This window comes from Mustela nigripes, chromosome 3 (genome assembly GCF_022355385.1).
Source record: "Mustela nigripes isolate SB6536 chromosome 3, MUSNIG.SB6536, whole genome shotgun sequence".
Classification (NCBI taxonomy): Eukaryota; Metazoa; Chordata; class Mammalia; order Carnivora; family Mustelidae; genus Mustela; species Mustela nigripes.
The window spans coordinates 100,632,994-100,655,831 of record NC_081559.1 but is presented as its reverse complement, the minus strand read 5'-3'; positions in this window follow the sequence as shown (position 1 = coordinate 100,655,831).

Sequence of the window (22,838 nt, the reverse complement as noted above, 5' to 3'; positions counted from 1 at the left end):
TGCTCAGTGTTCTCTTCTAGGGTCCTCACTCCCCATTTCTCATTTTTCCCATTTGAAAATCCGAGATTTGAGTTGAATTCAGTCAGAATTCTCATCATTGTAGAAATGTTACACAGAAGTCATTTATACTAGAATTTTATGTAAAAGGCATTTGTGTATGGCAAAGATGGTTATCCTTTTTAGAAGTTCTTAGTCCCCTATTAAGGAATAAGTTATGAGAGAAGGCATTTGAAGTAAAGCATAACACTGTTCTTGAGGTGACTCAAAGCAACAGAGTGGAAAATACGACAGAAGGTGACAAAGCCATGGCCCGTGAATTTGGTCGTTTCAGTCAACACCTTCGAGCTGGTTCAGTGGCGTCTTCTCTATCAGTCTGCAGCAAATAGGCTTCTCTTCCCCCACCCCGCTCCAAGGTGCTCTGAGTGTTTTCCCACTCTAGAATGTGCTGCACCATACTGTGATTCATTTGCTTACATGTAGTCTTTCCTACCTGGCTGTGAGGCCCATATGGGACAGAAGCACCATCTTGGTACCCTTAGAGCCAGTAGCAAGTCTGGAATCTCAAAAAAGATTTACTGATGTGGAAAGAAAGAAGGAAGACGTAAGAACAGTAAAAATGAAGAAATGTTCATCTGGAGTAAGCCTGGTTCCAGCAAGTTAGGACATAGGTCATAGAAGTACATCTGTCTGCAAGAAACAAGTACCTTCTTTTCTTTGACTACCCTCCTTTTTTGGCTACAAATGAAGATATGTAATATGTAATAAAAAGACTTAAAGCTTGTTACATATCTTGCCACACTGGACAGCTTTTTATCCCCTACTTTCTCTCTCTCTCTCTCCCTCCACTTTCTTTCATTCTTCCGCTGCTTCTCCTTTCTGAGAACCTTGAGCTCTTACCCCATCCTCTGGCCACGGGGTTGCCCAGGCTGGAGTATCTTTTTTTTTTTTTTTTTTTTTAAATTTATTTATTTGACAGACTTAGAGATCACAAGTAGGCAGAGAGGCAGGCAGAGAGAGAGGAAGCAAAGCAGGCTCCCTGCCCAGCAGAAAGCCTGACGTGGGACTCGATCCCAGCACCCTGAGATCATGACCTGAGCTGAAGGCAGCGGCTTAACCCACTGAGCCACCCAGGCACCCCCAGGCTGGAGTACCTTAAAGGCGGCCTTGCAGGATCCATAATGTGTCTCATCTCTCTCCTTACTCAAATTTGCCAGATCTATCTCCTATCTTTCAGTTCTTCACTCTTTTCTGGATTTAATCCCTCACACCACTGCGATCTGGGGTGTTATGGTTATTAATCTGCAAGTCTCTCTCTTTCTTGCACTTGAAAAAATATCCTGAATGTCTTAAAGCAAAGGATGGTGTCGTGGAAGGATAGTGTGCCATGTATATCCCCCTTCTGCGCTGAGGAGCTCATTCCCCCCTGGGGAATTCCTCTGCTCTGGCCACTCATCCCCTCTGGGGGCTGCATTCCTCTCCAAAAGCCACAGAAGCTACCCTGCCCAAGTTTGTGCCTTAGGCACATTCAATGAGATGACCCAGAAATACAAAGACCAGTCTGCCTTGCCACATGGAGGGGCAAGTGTGAAGGGCTCTCCTCCTTGTCAAGCTTGAGCTCCATCTGGGCTTGGCTGACATTTGCATTACCAAGGCAGGGCAATTCAACTGCTCTCTGCTCTCCTGACTTCCCTCTTTCATTTCTACAAGGGGTTTGTTGCTGAGCACACCCTTCCATTAAGACAGCTGCATGCAAATCTTTCACCCGAGCCAGGTGATAGCTGACAAGGTCCTAGGAAGCAGTCTCTTAAGTGCTACTTTGGAACTAGACCACTCATTGGCTGGCTAGCAAGGAGGAGCCCAGGGCACGCAATAGTTAAAAGGATTAAAACTGGGATGAGATGTCATGAGCTAGGAACACACTAGCTGCTGCCCTAGCTCCGCTGTTTGGAAGGTACTGGAGAAGCAGTGAATGCAAGGAAGAGAGAATCAGGTGGACGTTGGTTAAGTGCTGTCAGTGCACTGAGGGACAACAAAAGGCTGAAGGTGACTCATCACCAATTTGGGGCCACATAGCACAGCAAGAAGGCCTCACTGGTAGCTTAAGAGACCCTGAGTCTCTGGTAGCTGGAGAACAGACAAAGTGGAGGTGCAGGCCTGGCCTGGGACTTAAGAGAAGGTGAAATTCAAAAGTTGGCAAGTCTTTAATGCCAAAGTCAGGACCCTGGTTTGGCTAGAGTGAGACTTTGAGACTTGAGACAGTGGTATCTGGGTTAGTGCATTCGAGAAGCTTGAAACTGTTCTTCCCCCAGCACCCTCTGACTTGCAGAGGTGACACACTTCTTCCTTTGAAAGGCAAGCAGGGAATGTGGGTGGCTCAGTTGGTTAAGTGTCCAACTTGTGATTTGGGCTCAGGTCATGATCTCAGGGCCATGAGATTGAGCCCCACATTGGCTTTTTGTGCTTCTCATGGGGAGTCTGCTTGAGATTCTCTCTCTTCCTCTGTCCTCCACCCTGCTCATGTGCCTGGTCTTTTTTCTCTAAAAAACCCAAAAAACAGGGGCGCCTGGGTGGCTCAGTGGGTTAAAGCCTCTGCCTTTGGCTCAGGTCATGATCTCAGGGTCCTGGGATCAAGCCCCACATCGGGCTCTCTGCTCAGCAGGGAGCCTGCTTCCCCCTCTCTCTCTGCCTGCCTCACTACCTACTTGTGATCTCTGTCAAAGAAATAAATAAAATCTTAAAAAAAAAAAACCCAAAAAACAAAAAACAAAGAAAAGTGCTCTTTTGCTCTAAGACAATGCAGTGACTGCCAGACACCATGTGAGACCCTCATGATAAAACTCCATCCCTTACTTGGCTACCAGACCCATAGCTATTGTCAAATTACTACATAACTTGGCCAATGAGATGCTTGGTCTGCTGAGGGGGAAAAAAGGCACTGCAGGTCCTGGCTATTTACATACCTGGGGAGCCCGGATAGCATGCACGGAATTGGATCCTGAGGGTGTTCAATCAGGGGGTGATAAAACATGAAGTTGGATAAGGGAGAATTGATCAAAATGAGAGCATTCGCTTGTGATCCAGGATTTATGTCTCCCATGATACAGAAGAGGACCCTGGGAGACTGTGCTAACAAGCCGCCGTGATGACTCTTGGATGCTTGGACTAGGCAATGGGAAGCAGAAACGTTGGAGCTGCTGTGGCAGACAATAAAAGAAAGGATCACAAGGTGCGGAGAAAGGGGACATGTTAGCATGGATATGTTATGAAAAGAAGGAAGGCTGCGTGCGTGTATTAAGAGGGACTGCAGGGAAACTCCATTTAGCAAAGCAATTAGGACCACCCTGTTGAGAGGAGACCAGCAGCACCAAGATCAGTCCAGGGCAGATGGTAGGGGCTGCTGTTATAGAACCAGCCTCCCTGACTCAATGGGGTTGATTGGATCCTAAATAATAGAGGCTGGGTGGAGACAATTAATCAGAAGCAAAGTGAGCAAAATTGTAATGAGTGGCAAGGTCAGCGTGGCACAGCCCAAAGAGAGTTCTAGAGATGGTTAATGAACATGGTGTTCCTAGAGGCAAGAGGTACAAGTTGAAAATGAACTTAATGCTACCCTTCAGCCCCATTTGAGGCATTCCCTGAAAAACAGAGCAATGGGGAAACTTTTTAGAAACAAATATTTGGGTGCTGCACCAGATCAACTGCCTTGTTTAGAAATAGAATTGACCTAGGTAAGAGCATACATAAACTCTTAGGTGAATATCTTGGTTCCTTGGTCAGGGATCTGGAATGAGAAAGATGGCAAGGTGAGGAGGGTGAAGGCATGTGGATGGACCTATGGGAGTGGGCACAAAGTGTGATCTTAAAAGCCTTATTGAAGTCATCAGTGAGTATCCACCATGGAAAAGCCACCAAAGAGCCAAAGAAAGAGATAATCTTGGCTAGTTCATGTCAGCCAGCCTCTGTCATTAGCCACTCTAATGCCGGCACAATGGACTCACTAGTGCGTGGCATGATGGGAGGGAAAGGTTGTGTGTAAGGCCAGCATCCCATAATCTTTCTTGTACCAAAGCTGATTGAACTATGCTGCTGCCAATTGTTCAGCCTTCCTGCAACAGAGACGGGTCCTGAGCCCCTGCTGTAACAACATTTCTCAAGGACAGTGACCAGCCACTTGGTGCTGACTGATTATGTTGGAACCCCTTCACCCTGGAAGGACAGTGATTTTTCTTGGCAGAGGTGGGGTGGGGGCTGTCATCGTATATTCTGGATATGGTTTTTCTTTCTCTGTACCCTGTGCTTCAGCCAAAACTAGAACTCAAGGAATTAGAATGTGTTATCCATTGACAGGGAATCTACATAAGATTACCCAAGGTGAAGGGACCCACATTACAGCAAAGGAGATGAAGCAGTAGGCACGCAGTCCTGGGATCCTCCAGGCATGTCACATAGCACACTATCCAGAAGTTGCCAGTTTGGTAGAAGGATGAAATGGACTTTGAAGGGAGCAGCTGAGCATTAGAGAATATACTCTAAAACAAAACAAAACAAAACAAAACGAAAAAAAAAAATACCCCACTCTTGAAAAGATTGCATGGGCTGAGAAATAAGGGTAGAGGTAGAAGGGTGACCCTGTTGGGGAGTTTGTGTTTCTTGTCTTTTTCCTTTAGGTCATAAGTCTATTGTCCATGGTTGCAGAGAGAGAATGCCTCTAGCAGGGGAAATGCAGTTAAGAGTCCATTAAGCTTTAGTCTAAGGTTGCTACTTATCTACTTAGGACTCTTCATGCCAAGAGGTCAGCAGGTAAATAAAGAATCATGACCAGGCAGGGATCATTGACCCTGATGGTCAGGAGGAGGCAGGGCTGCTGTTCCACAGTGCGGACAGGGGAGAGAGTTTGTCACACAGGTGATCCGCTGGGGCATCTCTTGGCAATCTCTTAACCAACTTGACATAAATGTATGTACACAGAACTTGAGAAAGGTATAGTGACTAGGGGCTCAGATCTCTCAGGGATGAGGGTCTATCAGTCCGCTATATAAGCCACCCAGACCAGTAGGGTGCTAACCAATGATGACAGAAATCTAGAATGAGTAATAGAAAACTGAGACAATGAATTTCACGTGTGGCATGGAGAGCAGGTATAACAGTAGGACATATGGCTCATCCCACAAGCCTCCTTCCCAAAGTTTACCCAGGAAACAGAACCTGCTTGAATCCTGGAGGAGCTATTCTCAACTAGGGTGAACTTGTAAGAAGAAGCAAGTAGGTCCACATGTAATGACGGAATGAAAGCTACACTACCCAGTCCCTCTCTCATGATGGACATGCTCACTACTCAGATGCTGAGAATCTCAGCTGTTGATAGCTTTAAACCGTGTCCTTTTGGCCCTGTATTTACCCTTTTGGAGTTGCCTTAACCAAATTCATGCCCCTTGAAGGGCGCTGTTTGATTCTCATACTGGTTGAGGCTGGGGTATAAATGTTTAGCTTTCTTACCTCAACCGGGAACAACTTGGAAGGGCTATGCTATATAGCTCTAGAGCTCCCTGGAGAATCTGCTGAGGTCTTTCTTGAAACTGTATCATGGTTAACTCTTCCCTCTGGTCAACTAATCTCTCATTGCCTTACAGGTGCTGTTCCCAAACATACTCCCCCCAGTCCTCCAACATACAAACTATCACCTCAGAATCTGTTTCTAAAGACCTGAGCTAAGACAGAGTGGTTAGGGATATTCTGAGAACAAGCAGAAGTTTCTTTAAAATCTTACCACGGGGGCACCTGAGTGGCTCAGTGGGTTAAAGCCTCTGCCTTTGGCTCGGGTCGTGATCCCGGGGTCCTGGGATCGAGCCCCACATCCGGCTCTCTGCTCAGCGCGGGGCCTGCTTCCCTTCCTCTCTCTCTGCCTGCCTCTCTGACTACTTGCGATCTCTGTCTTTCAAATAAATAAATAAAATCTACCAAAAAAAAAAAAAAAAAAACCCTTTAAAATCTTACCACGTATGTGGGGGGTGGTTCCTTTTTGCCTCACATGGGGTTGAAAATCTTACTTTAATGAAAGATTTTCCTTAACAAAAAAATGAAGTTCAAGGGGAAGAAGATACCTCAGTAGATATGACTGATTTAATTCCTCGGCAAATGGGCAGAGTCTTGATGAATTGTATGTTTACTTTGTGGCATCTAATAAAGTTGAGAAGTTCTAAGAACTAATGTTTATTTTAACAAAACCAATGGTGCATGCTTGAGTCTACTAATATTAATTCTAATTCATAGACTATATAAAAACTGGTGAAAAATAGTAGTAAAATGAATAGAACTTGACTCTGGAATTAGAGAAGTCAGGATTTAAGTTTCAGCTGTCCATTTACAAGATGTGTGTTGTACGAAAGATCTTTTCTGAGCCTTGGCTTTGTTAGTCTTTAAAAAGAAAATAGACTTACTTCTGTGTGTTTGTGTTTGTAAGAATTAAAGAAGATCATCCTTAGGTCTGTAGACTTCAGGCATGATACAAAGATTCATCCTTTTGTTCAGCAAACATCCAGCATAGACCTTCATTAAGCAACAAATATTTATTATGTGCCAGGTCTTGTTTTAGGCCCTTGGAGTAGAGAGATGGGTCATCACAATCCCTATTTTGAAGAAATAGATACTTCAGGTCAAGAGACATATGTATAAAGAAGAGGGAGCTGTATTAAAGATGGTCATAGTCCACTTGAGATGCTATAACAAGAGTACTAGAGCCTGGGTGGTTTACAAACAACAACAATAGAAATTTGCTTCCCACAGTTTTAGAGGTTAGGAAGCCCAAAGTCAAGGTGCTGGCAGATTTGGTGTCTGGTGAGAGTCTACTTCCTGTTCAGAGACAACTGTTTTCTTACTGTCCTTACATGCGAAGGGGGAGGGAAGCTCTCTGGGGTCTCTCTCTCTTTCTCTCTCCCTCTTTTTTTTTTTTTTTAAAGAGATAGGGAGAGAGGGAGAGATAGAGTTGGGGGCAGAGGGCAGAGGGATAAGGAGAGAGGGAATCCAAAGCAGATTCCATGCCCAATGCAGAACCCAATGCGGGGCTGGATCTCACGACCCCGAGATCACTACTCAAGCTGAAATCAAGAGTCTGGCACTTAACCCATTGAGCCATCCAGTCACCCCTCTGGGGTCTGTCTTATAAAGACATGAATCCCATTCATGAGGACTCCACACTCATGACCTAATCATCTCCCAAGGGCTTTACCACCAAATACCATCACAGTGGGGCTTAGGTTTCAACAAGTGAATTTTGGAGGAACCCAAACATTCAGTCTGTAACAGTTTGTTCAGCTTGATGGATGGTAAGGCAAAGGATCTTCCAAATATTTTTTTGAAGTAGGCAGTCTGGATTAAGGATATGGTACGTGGATGGGTTTCCAGGGAGCCAATTTGTAAAGGTATTACAACATCTCTGGGTGAGATGGAAAATACTGTATTTTCCAGTCCTCCTTCTAGGAAGAGTGGGTTACACATGCTTCGGACCAGAGCTGAATTGCTGGAGATTGTGGTGAGAGTGAGCCCCGCTGCCCGCCCCCATATTGGGGCTTCTGCTTGGTGGTGGTCTCTAGCCACTCATCCAACCACACCTCAGAAGAAGATTTAAAAAACACTGTTTTGAAGGAGTAGCTATTTATAAGCCTACCGTGGGTGCCTGCGTGTCACAAACCAGGCCACTCGGTTATCAGTTCCAGAAAATAAACTGAGGTTTAAAGTCAAGGGCACAGCTGGTGTGCAGGAGGTAGAACCATGCCAGGGCCTCAGTCCTCTCAGATCCCAGCTCAGTCCCTCCACAAATAGTACTTACTTGAAACACTGACTCTGAAACACTGGCACCAAAAGAGGAGGCGTATGACAGTGGCGTAAGCTCTTAGCATTGGTTTTACTTAAACAGTCTTCGTACTGGTCATTTTGTTGTCAGTTGTCCCAATCAGTGAGATGGATATAGGTGTTGGGCTGCAGCTGTTGGTCTGCTCATTTAACCTCCGGAAGCAGATTTTATTCAAGTGTTCCTGTTGCTGAAAATGAATTACAAAGCTTTCCTTTTTCTGTAGGAAATCAGAGTGCCCAGATGAGATTACATGGCTTCCTATGATATCTAAATAAGATTAGTTTGCTGAAGATCACATTAAAATCCCATTAAGGAGACGGTTCCGCTCCAGCCCCCCTTCTCCTCAGGCAAGATCTGAGCAAGTTGACGAAAATTGTTCAGGGATGACACACAGACATTGAGCACCCTGTGGGAGACAGGGGAGTGGGGGCAGAAACAGGCCCCCAACTCTGTTCACTGAAAGAATAGGATCTGTGTACATGGCCCATTACTTACAGATGACAGTTCTGGCTCTAAGGAGGGAAGACTTCAGGGAGGAAATATAATAAGATAAAAGGATCAGGGGACGGAGGCATTGAGGTCATCCCCAGAGACAGTCCAGGAAATCATTAATTCATTTTGTTTCTGTGACAAGGATAATAATATTAATGCTTAAGTATGTATAGCCTTCCCTCCAGCCCGCTTCTGAGGGGGAGGGATCCCTTGCTCTCAGGAGGCTACTAAGCCTGCATTTTTTGTTGTGTTCACCTAAGTGTCAGTTAACTTTGATTGGTGCTGAGCAAAGTTAAGGAGATTTTCAGGATTTTGGTAACTCCTGCGAGGTCCAGATGGGGCCAGCCGGTGGAGGCTGGAGTTTTGAGAGAGCGAAGGAGAGAACTGGGAGAGGAAAGGAAGGGGAGCAGAGAGAAGATATTGTGATCATGGGGTCTCTCAGGGAGTCAGGCAAATGAGATCTGCAATGCAATTACCCTCTTCATCTCTTCAAGGGGCTTCTTTGAAGATCCGCAGTGCTTTCCAGTGATTTTTTTTTGAGTGCGGAACCGAGATTTATTGAATGGTCATCTGGTGGCCGTGAAATGGCCAAATTTCATTTGTTCATTAATTTAACCACCAGCTTTGCTTCAGTGGTAGGTGTTTATTAGCGATGCAAAGAAGATGGATATGGACCCTGCTGCTTTAGGGGTTCATAGACAAGTTCTGGGATAGGTAAACAAATAGATACAATTTGGTTCACTAGGCGCCTCCATGGAAGCAAGCGCAAGGAGCAGAGGGAATATTGGAAAGCGGTACCTTTATGGGACACGCGGAGACGGCTTCACAGAGTTGTCCTGGGTCATGACAAACCCTGAGGCGTCAATCTGCCTAAGGTTTTACTAGAGCTTAACTTTGGGGGTTTCCAACTGGCTTCAAAAGCACTTCATGCTGTTCTGATTCCTTCTCACATCCTGTGGGGGCCTGATGCTCAAACTTTCTATGATCTTCTCTAATGGTGGGAGATGGTGACTTTTATCAAAAAGTAAAAGTAATAAAGAACAATCTTGAACATTTACGGTCCCTAATGACCTTTGTTCTGAAGGTCTTCATGAGCGGGGCACTGACAGAGCCACTTCTTAGATCTTATGAGACGCACATTTCGCTTCTCAGCATACTGCTTTATTAACAGCATGTAGATTTGTTTTGTTGTTGCTAAGTGGGAAATGGATCCCGATTCAGACATTGGGAATCCTTTGCCTTTTTACTTCTTTTTATTTTGAAATGTCTATAATCAGCATGTTAGGGATTTCATTGAAACACTTCAGGCCGCTTCTTTTTTATAGCTGCATGAAGATAATTTAGTGAAACATAACAATAGACAGGATGGGTTAATCAATAAATGACCTCTTTAAAAAAATATATAATTCTTGGGGTTACTGGTTGGCTCATTTGGTTAAGCATTTGCCTTTGGCTTGGATCATGATCCCAGGCTCCTGGGATTGAGCCCCACATCGGGCTCCCTGCTCAAGTGTGGAGTCTGCTTCTCCTTCTCTCTATGTGCTCTCTCTCTCTTTCTTAAAATAAATGAATAAATAAATCTTTAAAAAATATATGATTCTTACTGAAAGAAAACAGACTTCACAAAAATAAAAAATATATTACTAAAAATGGCAATTTGCTAATGGCATTTTTTTTTTTGATGGGGGCAGTGCTATCAGTTGGAGTGGGGATGAATTTTCTTCTTTCTTTTTTCTTTTTTTGAAAGTTTCCAAATTTACTAAAAATAAACATCTTACTACTTTGGTACTCAGAAAAAAAAAATTAAGTCTTACTTAATATGGATTGCGTACAGAGGTCAACCGGAGAAGTTGATGTATGTGCTCTTAGAACAATTCTAGCTCGTCACCCCCAATTCTGTTATTGTTAATTTTTTTGTAGATTACTTTTGAAAGATGAAATTGGCCCTAGATCTTTGACATTTGTGTTCAATTAAATAACAGTGACCCCAGTTTTGGAAGCAGACTGACACCATGCTTTCTCTAACAGCAGTCGCGATAGTGTATTTGATGGACAGGATGACAATGAAGATCATGACTTCAAAAGGCTGTGGATCCTTGCAGAGTTACATGAGGTCAGCTCTGAGCTCTTACAGGTAAGGAAATAAAAATTTAGAGCTTTATTCAAAGACACTCATTTTCTCCAAGGTCATCCACCACAGATGGAAATGAACCAGAACCCAAGTCTTCAGATTTCTAGTTAATTTCTCTCTCCACTACCCCATGCTATCATTGTTATATTACTGTTAATGTTTCTTTGCCTGCCAGGAACTACATTGATTAGTTTTCAGTGTGTTTGTTCCAGCCTTTTTAGACTTTAATGTTTTTGCATGCTCATGCATGAACTTAGGTGGTTAATCCTGGGAAACGAATTCCATTTTTTTTTCCCCCACCTGGGGTGGCACCTGATAGTAGCACTTTAGTTTTTCTTTTTTAGCTTTGATTTTGATCACTTTCAATGTAGACTGGATTTTGAATTTTTTTAAAGGTCTTATTAGGATACATGTTTCACTGCTCTGCATACTTCTTTATTAGTAATATGTAGGTTTTTTTTTTTTTTTTTTTTTTTTTTTTTTTTACTAAGATGGAAATTCAATTCGGTAGAAACTACTGTTTGAACTTGTATTTTCAGCTAATTGTACAGTCATACAGACACTGTGTATGGGCATAACTCTGGTCCTGTTTGCACTGTGGGGTTGGGTATGTCGCGGGTATGATGTGGGAAGTGAATGCCATTTACTTAGTCACAAAAGAGCTCTGAACAGAAAGGATAAACATAATCAGATTTATTCAGAGAACTTAAGATTCCCAGATTTTGTTTTTGGACCACCTGAGAAGAGGGCTAATATAAAATTAATCAGTTTTCTATGTTGTGATTCAGTTGAATAGGTCCTTATGATTTGAGTAACAAAGTGTAAGCAGTTGAGCGTGCAATCTTCACCTTGCTTATCCTCATTAAAATGATTCTAGTTTTGGAGAGGCTGTACGTCAGGCATCTTCTATTTTCCCTAACACCTTGCAATTGTCATTAGATTGATGAATTTGTTTCATCCTCAATTTTCTTTACTGTGTTTATCTTAAGGTGGATTAGCTTTGGTCAGACAGTCTATCCTTCCTACATTCAAGTGGACAAACAGTGAATCATCTCCTGCTATTTGTTTTATTTATGAAAATGAGTTTGACCCAAATGTAAATGCATGATGTGCCTTTGACTTTCTGGAATATTTTAAAGTTAATTTCAGAAAAAAAAATCCAAACTTCAGCTAGATTAAATAAGGGCAAATTGATAATCAGTACATGACTTAAACAGTCAAAGTACAATAGGAATGCTTTCTTTGGAATTGAAAAAAGAGCTTAGTTGGGTTCTCTACCAGTGAGATGACAAACACATTTCTTAATTCATCTATAGGTGTCACTGTTGAGATATATTATTGAAATAAGTTCTGCACAGATTTGAATCTGAGAAAGGGCTTCCGGGATACATTTTTTTTTTTTTTCAGGTGGTTTCATTTTAGCACACTACAGAGTTATACTTTCCCGGGATACATTTTATATAGTGCTTTTGACTAACTTTTGTAAGATATATATATTTCTGATATGAGCATAGTACTTGAGTCTGATTTCCTGGCACAATTAAAGCAACTAATTGAACAAATGGAATGTTCTATTCTTTTGGAGCAAAGAAATCACTTTGGGCAAGGGCAAATAGGTACAGAGTGGAATAGAGTATAGAAATTATTCCTTACATTTTGCCTCAATGTTCCTCGGTTAATAGTTTGCAAAAATTAATGTTTTCACACTTCCTTTATTCTTCTTCTCACTGTCAACACACACCAGTAGGAAGCTGTGCTCAAGTCAGACCTTCTGCGTGCGAGGTTCACTTCCAGATGGTATGTTTTCTTCATTGGGAATCAAAACAGTGTTTAGCTGATATCCCTGATTTTCCGAAGGAGTTCCCAGTTCCCAGAACTGGGATAAATTTCAACGTTTCAGGATTCTAGCTTCCAACTTTATAGTACTTCTCCTCTTACTGTTTTGGTTCATCAAGTGATTTGAGAATCTGGGGAGAACTCCTGGTAGGACTAGACCTCAGGGAATTGTTAAGGGGTGAACTAGCGTTGTGCATACATGTGTGATTCTTGAGTTCTCAATTTTTCAAGCTTCCTCTCCCAACCAATACTTGAGTTAATTAAATCATTGAGTGTTCTTGCTCTCCTTTTCTGTATGTTTCATTCTTCTAGAGGTTAGTGATATAAAGGAGCACCAGGAACAATCCTTGCCTTTCAGAATCTTAGCGTTCAATAGCAAGGAGAGACGAGTGGAGTGAATAGTAAGGAAGCTGAGGGTAAATTAGTTCATGTGGAATCTAAAGAGGAGAACTGCCAGATTTGCTTGGGAGTCTGGAAATATTTCAAAGACAATTTTGTTGAGTCAAGCTGAATAGAGTTTATTGTGGGTACAGGATGGCGGGGAGTGATAGGACTGTTTGAGGCAGATGGAGCTTTGCTTATGGGGGCCACAGACACAAAACACTAGATACATTGGGAGACAGTGAGTAATTTGGGTGTGGATGAGAGTGAGGTGGGGTAGACAGTGCTTTCTTGGTATCCCTTCTATGAGACACTCTGTGTTTCACTGAAAGAGCTGACCTCAGAGGTTAGTACCATAGATATGCTTTTTTTTTTTTTAAGATTTTATTTATTTATTTGAGAGAGGGAACATGATCCAGGGAGGGACAGAGGGAGAGGGAGAAGCAGACTCCCCACTGACTGGGGCTCCCAACACAGGACTCCATCCCAGGACCCTGAAACATGACCTGAGCCAAAGGCAGACGCTTAACCAATTGAGTCACCCAGGTGTCTGTCAGAGATATTCTTTTGACTCTCTTTTCCCCCCAACAGACAGCTGCTTGCATTCAACTCCTTCAAAGAGAATAAGGCAGGTTTCTGAATGAACAGTTTCTATGTCAGAGTTGACACTTGTCATTAAGTTATTTTAGATAGTCATTGTCTTGACTACTTATTGGTCTTGGCAGATGAGGAGGTCAAATGGAAGGACTGTGTTGCTGGATGTTTTGTGACTGATGTGGTTTAACTAAATGATTTCTGTTACAGATGGGTATCAGAAGTCTTGCTTTGTATTAAACTTTAGCCAGCCTTTTGTGGCTTGTAGAAAAGTGTTTATTACTTATATAGACCTTACTTTGTGCCAGGCACTGTTCTTGATGCTTTAAGCATAGTACCTAACTACCCTGTGATGTAGGTAATAGTATCATCCTAATTTTATACACACAGAAATGAAGCACAGAGGATTAGAGGACTTGTTCAAGGTCATCCAAGTAATGACGAAAAGAGTTGGGATTTGAACTTGGGTAGTTTGGTTATGGGGACCCATTATCTCATAACAGGATATTGCGTATTAGCAGAGTTGTACTGTATAAAAAGATAAGCTACTTTTAGTAATGTTTATTTTATGGGAAATAGGGACAAGTCTAAATCTTTCATTTGGATGAGTTTCTGGGAAAGCAGCTGAGAGAGATTCCTGTCCAGAGAAAGTAGAGATGGACAACTGATAGCACCTGTGATCAATTCAGCAAGGCTCCCTGGATGAATGATTTCTTTATTCCTGGGGGATGACTGAAACAACAAACTCTGGAAAAAAAAAAAAAGAACTTTCTGTGATTTTCTTAGAAATTATTTTCTAAGTAGCTGCTAGGAAGAGTCCCAACTGGATGCATCCGACTCAGGAGGTTTTAAGAAATGTACATGGCAAACTATGAATATTACTATTTTATTTCATGTTTATAGAGCAAGAACGGTGTCCTTGGGGCTGTACAGATTCAAAAAGACATCATTCCTGCCTTCAGGGTTTACAATTCAAACAGTCAGATTTGAAATATTTTACCAGATCCAAATGTTTGAATGTTGCACATCACTTGCCCCTCTCTGCTTCCCTCCGCTTAAAATTAACGCGTACTCCCTGGGAAGTCGACACTCCGATACAGCCACACTGATTTTACTCAGTGCTTTAGGCAGGGGAAAAGTCGAATGTGCTTAAAATATTCTTTTTTTGCTTTAGAGCAGTTCTACATTAGAAATGATATTCACCAACTTTTATGTATGTGGCAATCAGCAATTCCATTAGCTTTCCTTATGAAGCTGAAATGTCAGATCAAGAAGTGAAAAGATGAGAAAGAAGTGCTAGGAAAATCCATTTACCAATAAATACTCCACTCGCAGTGCTGGCTATATGTGTGAGCACAGTAGGTGATTTAAACATCTCTGGCAATTTTCTGAGAGCCTGTCATAGATGTTTCGGTGTGGAGGAAGGAGCTGAAGATTGGTGAATGTCTGAATGCGGGTCAAGACACAAGCTCATCTCCCTGCACATTTTATGTCACTTAATCCTCTCAGCTAATATGGAAGGCAGGCAATCTTTTATATTTATAGTCAAGGAATCTTAGGCTTGGAGAGATTACATGACTGGCTCAAGGTCACACAGCCAGGAGAGATGGGACTGTGACTAGAAATCTTGTGGCTCCAAGGTCCTATGTTGTCTAATGTGGACGGTGCATGCCATTCAGAGTCAAATACTATACTCCTCTTACAACATTCCATTGGTTACTCTTTTTTTTTTTTAAGATTTTATTTATTTATTTTTCAGAGATCACAAGTAGACAGAGAGGCAGGCAGAGAGAGAGGAGAAAGCAGGCTCCCCCCTGAGCAGAGAGCCCGATGCAGGGCTCGATCCCAGGACCCTGGGATCATGACCTGAGCCAAAGGCAGAGGCTTTAACCCACTGAGCCACCCAGGCGCCCCCACTGGTTACTCTTACTACTTGTCCTGTTATATCTACCTTCTTTTTTAGAGGCAAGATGTCAAGATTATTCTTCCAGCTTTCCCTTACTTATGAATATTACCCATGGCAACTGCAACATTATCATTGAGATTTTCACTTAAATCTGATGTGATTTGATTCTCTATTTCTGTCCTTTTTCAAGAGCAATTGAGAAGATGGCAACACAAGTTGTTCCCAATTTCAGTCCCCCTCATAAGGAGACTGACTGACTAGCAACCATACATAGATAAGACACCAGGGTGAAAACTCTAGAAGCTGAGCTGGAGCCAAAGCACCCACCTGGAATCACAGAGACTGAGAAAGACTGCATTAGAAGAGTAAGAGGAGAGATTTCACACTGACCGCATTGCTCCTTCCCCAGGCCATCACTACCACAGAGAGGGCCGCCATGGGCCTATGGTTTCTCCAGTGGGAAAAAGAGAGCCCAAGGTGGAATCCAGGTGCCTCAATGTTATGGATGCTTCCTAGAAGGCCCCCCACCACCAGTCGTGCCTCTTGGGGATCATTGAGGGAACATGCATGGCTTGACACCTGGGGATCAGATGGGGACAGAAAAGGGAGGCAGAGATTACAGCAAACAGTGCTCAGATCTAGGCAGACTGCATTCCTGCTTGTAGTGGCATCTGAAGAGAGATTCTAGCTGGCTGCTCTGCCAAGCGGGCAGCTCTATCTATCCAGGGAGCTTGGTCATCAGTTCTGCCTGATTTGAGTCCCTGGACAATGGAGACAGGCTGTAGAGTCTGTTTGACAGCCCTTCCTGGGAAAGGAAGCAAATTTACAGTCCTGCATAACAACTGAGCATAGCCACCAGTCCTGTTTGACTAGGAAACTGGGCCATGGAGCCTGGACAGCCAGGGAGCCCAATTGACAGACCCATTCATGCAGGAAGTCGAACTTGCAACCCTGCTCAACTGTTGCATGAAGCATGTGGTCTCACACAACAAGGGAACATGAGCATTGACCCTGGGAAGCTCTGGAGCCCAGCCTATGGCCCTGCCTGATTGCTGAACACAGTCTGTAACCTCACCCAGGCAGTGAGACCACCCAGTGAACATGCCCAATTGCAGAGCAGAGCTGTGGCTTCACCTGATCAGGGATCCTGGTCAACCACAGAGCATAGTCTTCAGACACACCTAACCTTAGGAGATAGCTTGAGGTCCTGCCCAATCAGAGACACTGGGCCTAACCTTGCCTAACAGTGGAGTTCAGCCAGTGGTCTATTTGAATGCAAAGTCCAGCTTATGATTCTACCCTTCCATATGATGCTATGTGCAGGCCTACTGAATACAGAATCTACCCAGAGACACCGTCTGGTGAGGAAGCAAAGCCTGAGACTCTACCCAATAAGAAGTGTTTGCGTGAGACAGCCCAAAGTTCTGCCCAATGGTGGTGTTGAACCATAGGCATGGCTCTGCCAACAAACATAGCCTGTGACCTACCCTGACCAGAGGTGTTTGCAGAGCCCAGATAGTGGCCCCACCTGACTGCAGAGGCCAACCAGCAGGCTCACCTGACATGGAACCCAGCCAGCAGCATAGTCCCCTCCCGAAATCATGGGCAGTGGCCTTGCCCAACTGGGACTCCAGTAGAGAGTCCCATCTGTCCACAGACATTGCCAGATAACCCATCCAGCACCCCAAGATGAACTGAGCAGTGAAGGTCTTTCCAGGCTTAGGTGAACATATAATATCTGGGAGAAGTGTGTTTACTCATACACAGAGATACCAGTGCAAGGAATCAAGGTTCACAAAGAATCAGGTAAACATGACACCAGTAAAGGAAATTAATAGAGCTCCAGTAACTAACCCTAAATAAATGGGGATATATGAACTGTCTGACAAAGAATTCAGAATAATCCTTTTAAGGAATTTCAGTGAACTAAGAAACCATGTAGATAACTAAATGAAATTGATAAAAAAGTACATGAACAAAATGAGAAATTTATTTCAACAAAGAAATAGAAACCATCAAAAAAGCCAACCAACCAACCAACCAAATAAAAATCTAGGGACTGAGGAATATAATGACTAAACTGAAGAATTCAATTGGAAGCTTCAGCCAACCAGAAGACTCAACTAGTGCTCCATGCAAGACTCAACCAACCAGAAGAAAGAATGAGTGAGCTCCCTGATAGGTCATTTGAAATTACCTGGTCAGAGGAGCAAAAAGAAAAAAGAATGAAAGAGATGGAAGAAAGCCTACAGAACTTACGGAGTGGAATCAGAAGAAACAATATATGCATTATGGGAATTGCAGACGTAGAAGAGAAAGAGAAAGGGACAGAAAGTCTATTTAAAATAACTGGCTAAAAAGTTCCCAAACTTAGGAAGAGAAAATGGCCATCCAGATTCATGAGGCCAAAGACTCCAAGTAGGTTGAACCGAGAAACATTAGAATTAAATTCTTTTAAAAAATATTTATTTATTTTTAAAATTTCTTTTCAGTGTTCCAGAATTCATTGTTTATGCACCATACCCAGTGCTCCATGCAATACGTGCCCTCCACAATATCCACCACAAGGCTCACCCAACCTCCCACTCCCTCCCCTCCAAAACCCTCAGTTCTTCAGAGTCCACAGTCCCTCAAGGTTCTTCTCCTCTCCATCTTCCCATGTCCTCCATGTTATTCCTTATGCTCCACAAATAAGTGAGACCATGTGATAATTGACTTTAATCTGCTTGACTTATTTCACTCATCATAATCTCCAAAGACAAAGAGAATTTTGAAAGCATCAAGGGAAAGACCACTTGTCATAAGCAAGGGAGTTCCCATAAAACTATAAGTGAATTTCTAGGAGAAGCTTTGAGGCCCGGAGAAAGTAGGGTGATAAAACTACTGAAAGGGGGAGAAAAACTCTGACAACCAAAAAAATTATACCCATTAAAGTTGTTTTTCTGAAATAAAAGAGAGGTAGCAAGAAAACAAATAAAAGCTAAGGCAATTCATCATTGCTAGATCAGTCTTACTAGAAATGCTAAAAGCCATTCTCCAAGCTGAAATAAAGGGGTGCTAATTAACTTTACAAAAGTATTTGAATGTTTAAAACTCACCAGTACAGGTAAATATATAGTAAAAGTCAGGTTCTTTGTTTTTGTAATAGTCGTGCATAAAGCACTTACAACTTAAATTTAAAAGTTCAAAAATTGTCTTTAAATTACTATAATTATTGTAGTTTGTTATTAGATACACAATACAAGAAATATGTAAATGTAACAATAATCTTAAGTGTGAGGCGTGTGTGTGAGGTATAAAAGTATAAAGTTGTTATATGCTATCATGTTAAGTTCTTACCATTTTAAAATAAAACATTATAACTATAAGGTATGTCATGTAAGGCTTATCGTGACCACAAAGAAAAAAACCTATAGATGTTACATAAAACATGGTAAATGAGATCAAAATGTACCTCCACAAATAGTCATCAAATCACAAAGGAAGGTAACAAGAAGTAAGGAACAAAGGATCTACAAAACAGTCAGAAAATGGTCGGAAGAAATCAAAAGAGATATAAAAAAATAACTTGATAGGGTGCCTGGGTGGCTCAGTCAGTGAAGTGCCTGCCTTCTGCTCAGGTCATTGTCCCAGCATCCGGGGACTGAGCCCTGCATCAGGCTCCCTGCCTCAGTGGGGAGTCTGCTTCTCCCTCCACCCCTCCTGTCCTCCTGCACTCTCTTTCCCTCAAATAAATAAATAAAAAATTAAAAAAAAAAAAACCTTGAGACAATTGGAAATGGAAGCACAACATACCAAATTTATGAAATATAGCAAAAGCAGTTCTAAGAAGGAAGTCTATAACAATAAACACATACACCAAGAAAAAAGAAAGGTCTCAAAAAAACAACACAACATTACAGCTTGAGGAGCTAGGAAAAGAAGAATAAACTAAACCCAAAGGTAAGAGGAAGAAGGAAATAATAAAGATTAGAACAGGAATAAATAAAATAGAGAATATAAAAACAATAGAAAAGATTAACAAAACTAAAAGTTGTTTTTTGAAAAGATAAAATCAACAAAGCTTTAGCTAGACTAATCAAAAAAAAGACAACTCAAGTAAATTAAATTCTAAGTAAAAGAGGAGGCATTAAAACCAATGTCACAGAAATTCAAATAGAGTACTATGAACAATTTTGCACCAATAAATTCGACAACCTATTAGTAATAGACAAATTCCTAGAAACATACAACCTGTTAGGACTGAATCATTGGAGCACCTGGATGGCTCAGTGGGTTAAGTGACTGACTCTTGGTTTCAGCTCAGGTTATGATTTCAGGGTTGTGAGATTGAGCCCTAGGTTGGGCTCAGTGCTTACTTAGTGTGGAGTATGCTTGGGACTCTCTCCCTTTCCTTCTGCCCCTTTCCCCTGCTCTCTCTTTAAAATAAAAAAAAAAAATAAATCCCAAAAGAAAAAGACTGAATCATGAAGAAATAGAAGACCTGAATAGATTGATAAAGAATAAAAAGATTGAATTAATAATAAAAAACCTTCTGACAAAGAAAACCCCAGAACCAGATAGTTTCACTGATGAATTCTAACAAACAGTTAAAGAAGGATGAACGTCAATTTCTTTTTTTTTTCTTATCTTTTATTATTGAAGTATAGTTGACATATATTATTTTCGGATGTACAATGTAATGATTTGACAATTCTATACATTATCAATGCTCATCACAGAAAGTGGTGGTTACCTTCTGTTACGATCCAATGTTATTACAATATATATATTTTTTATTATTACAAATCTTAGTTTATTTAGGTAATCTAAATGCAAATGTAATTTTATTTTTTTATTTATTTTGATGTATTTCTCTTTTTAAAAAAATTTTTTAAATTTTTAAAATTTATTTTCAGCATAACAGTATTCATTGTTTTTGTACCACACCCAGTGCTCCATGCAATCCGTGCCCTCTATAATACCCACCACCTGGTTTCCCCAACCTCCCACCCCTCCACCAGTTAAAACCCCTCAGATTGTTTTTCAGAGTCCATAGTCTCTCATGGTTCACCTCCCCTTCCAATTTCCCCCAACTCCCTTCTCCTAATTCCCCATGTCCACCATGCTATTTGTTATACTCCACAAATAAGTGAAACCATATGATAATTGACTCTCTCTGCTTGACTTATTTCTCTCAGCATAATCTTTTCCAGTCCCATCCATGTTGCTACAAAAGTTGGGTATTCATCCTTTCTGATGGAGGCATAATACTCCATAGTGTATATGGACCACATCTTCCTTATCCATTCGTCCGTTGAAGGGCATCTTGGTTCTTTCCACAGTTTGGGGACCGTGGCCATTGCTGCTATAAACATTGGGGTACAGATGGCCCTTCTTTTCACTACATCTGTATCGTTGGGGTAAATACCCAGTAGTGCAATTGCAGGGTCTTACAGTGGAAAAAAGACAGTCTCTTCAATAAATGGTGCTGGGAAAACTGGGCAGCTTTATGTAGAAGAATGAAATTCGACTATTCTCTTATACCATACACAAAGATAAACTCAAAATGGATAAAAGACCTCAACGTGAGACAGGAATCTATCAGAATCCTATAGGAGAACATAGGCAGTAATCTCTTCGATATCAGCCACGGCAACTTCTTTCAAGATATGTCTCCAAAGGCAAAAGAAACAAAAGCCAAAATAAACTTCTGGGACTTTATCAAAACCAAAAGCTTCTGCACAGCAAAGGAAACAGTCAAGAAAACAAAGAGGCAACTCACAGAATGGGAGAAGATACTTGCAAATGACAGTACAGACAAAAGGTTGATATCCAGGATCTATAAAGAACTCCTCAAACTCAACACACACAAAACAGATGATCATATCAAAAAATAGGCAGAAGATATGAACAGACACTTCTCCAATGAAGACATACAAATGGCTATCAGACATATGAAAAAATGTTCATCGTCACTAGCCATCAGGCAGATTCAAATTAAAACCACATTGAGATATCACCTTACACCAATTAGAATGACCAAAATTAGCAAGATAGGAAACAACATGTGTTGGAGGGGATGTGGAGAAAGGGGAACGCTCTTCCTCTGTTGGTGGGAATGCAAGTTGGTGCAGCCTCTTTGGACAACAGTGTGGAGATTCCTCAAGAAATTAAAAATAGAACTTCCCTATGACCCTGCAGTTGAACATCAATTTCATTCAAATTTCTTCAAAGGAAGAAGTAAGTATGCCTCTGTTTGCTGGTGATAGTATCTCTTACATATAGAAAATCCCCCCAAACTCCACCAAATTCTGCTAGAACTAATAAGCAAATTTGTTAAAGTTGCAGGCTAAAGAATCAATATATAAAAAATATTCTTAATAGCCAAAGAAATCCTGACAAAATAGAAGAAATGTGGAGGCATCACACTTCTTGATGTCTCACTATATTACAAAATATTCTAATCAAAACATACAGTACTGCATAAAAAGAGACAAAAAGATCAATGGAAGAGAATCGAGAACACAGAAACCCAGTGCATATATTGTTAACTAATATTCATCAAGGAAACCAAGAATATTCAATGGAGAAAAGATAGTGTTTTCAGTAAATGGTGTTGGAAAAGCTAGATATTTATATGCAAAAGAATAAAACTGGATTATCTTACAATGTCCATAAACATGAACTCAAATGGATTAAAGATGTAAATATAAGACTAGAAACAATTAAACTCCTAGAAGAACACATAAAGAAATAGCTCCTTGACAAGAGTCTTGGCAGTGATTGTTTTGGATATGATACCAAAAGCACAAGGAACAAATGCAAAAATAAATAAGTGGAATTATAACAAACTAAAAAACTTCTACCTAGCAAAAGAAGAGATCAACACAATGAAAAGGCAACCTCCAGAAGGGGAGAAAATATTGCAAATCACATCTCTTACAAGAGGTATATATCCAAAACACAGAAGGAACTCATATAAATCTGTACGGAAAAATAATAATCTGAGTAAAAATGGGGAAAGGGCAGGAATAGACTATTTTTTCCCCAAATAAGTCATTCAAATGGCTAATAGATACATGAGAAGATGCTCAGCATTGCTAAATATCAGAAAAAGGCAAATCAAATCCACAATGAGACAATACCTCATGCCTGATAGAAAGGCTATTTATCAAAAAAAATCAAGAGGTAAGTATTGCAGAGATGTAGAGAAAAGGAAACAGTTGAACACTATTGGTGTAATTGTAAATTGGTTGTTAGTATGGAAAACACTATGGAAGTTCTTCAAAAAATTAAAAATAAAACTACCATATGATCCAGCAATTTCACCTCTGAGTCTATAACCAAAGGGAATGAATTCATCATGTCTAAGAGCTATCTGACTGCATATTTATTACAGCATTTTTTTTTCAATAGCCAAGACATGGAGATGATGTGTTTATCAACAGATGAAAGAATAAAGAAAATGTGATGTATGTAATGAAAAATTATTCACTCCTACAAAAAGAAATTCTGCCACTTACAACAACATGGATGGACCTTGAGGGAGTTAAGTTAATTGAAGTTAATTAGAGAAGAGAAATACTGTATGATCTCACTTATATGTAGAATCTTAAAAAACTGAACTCATAGAAAGTGTAAATTGATGGTTGCCAGGAGTGTGTAGG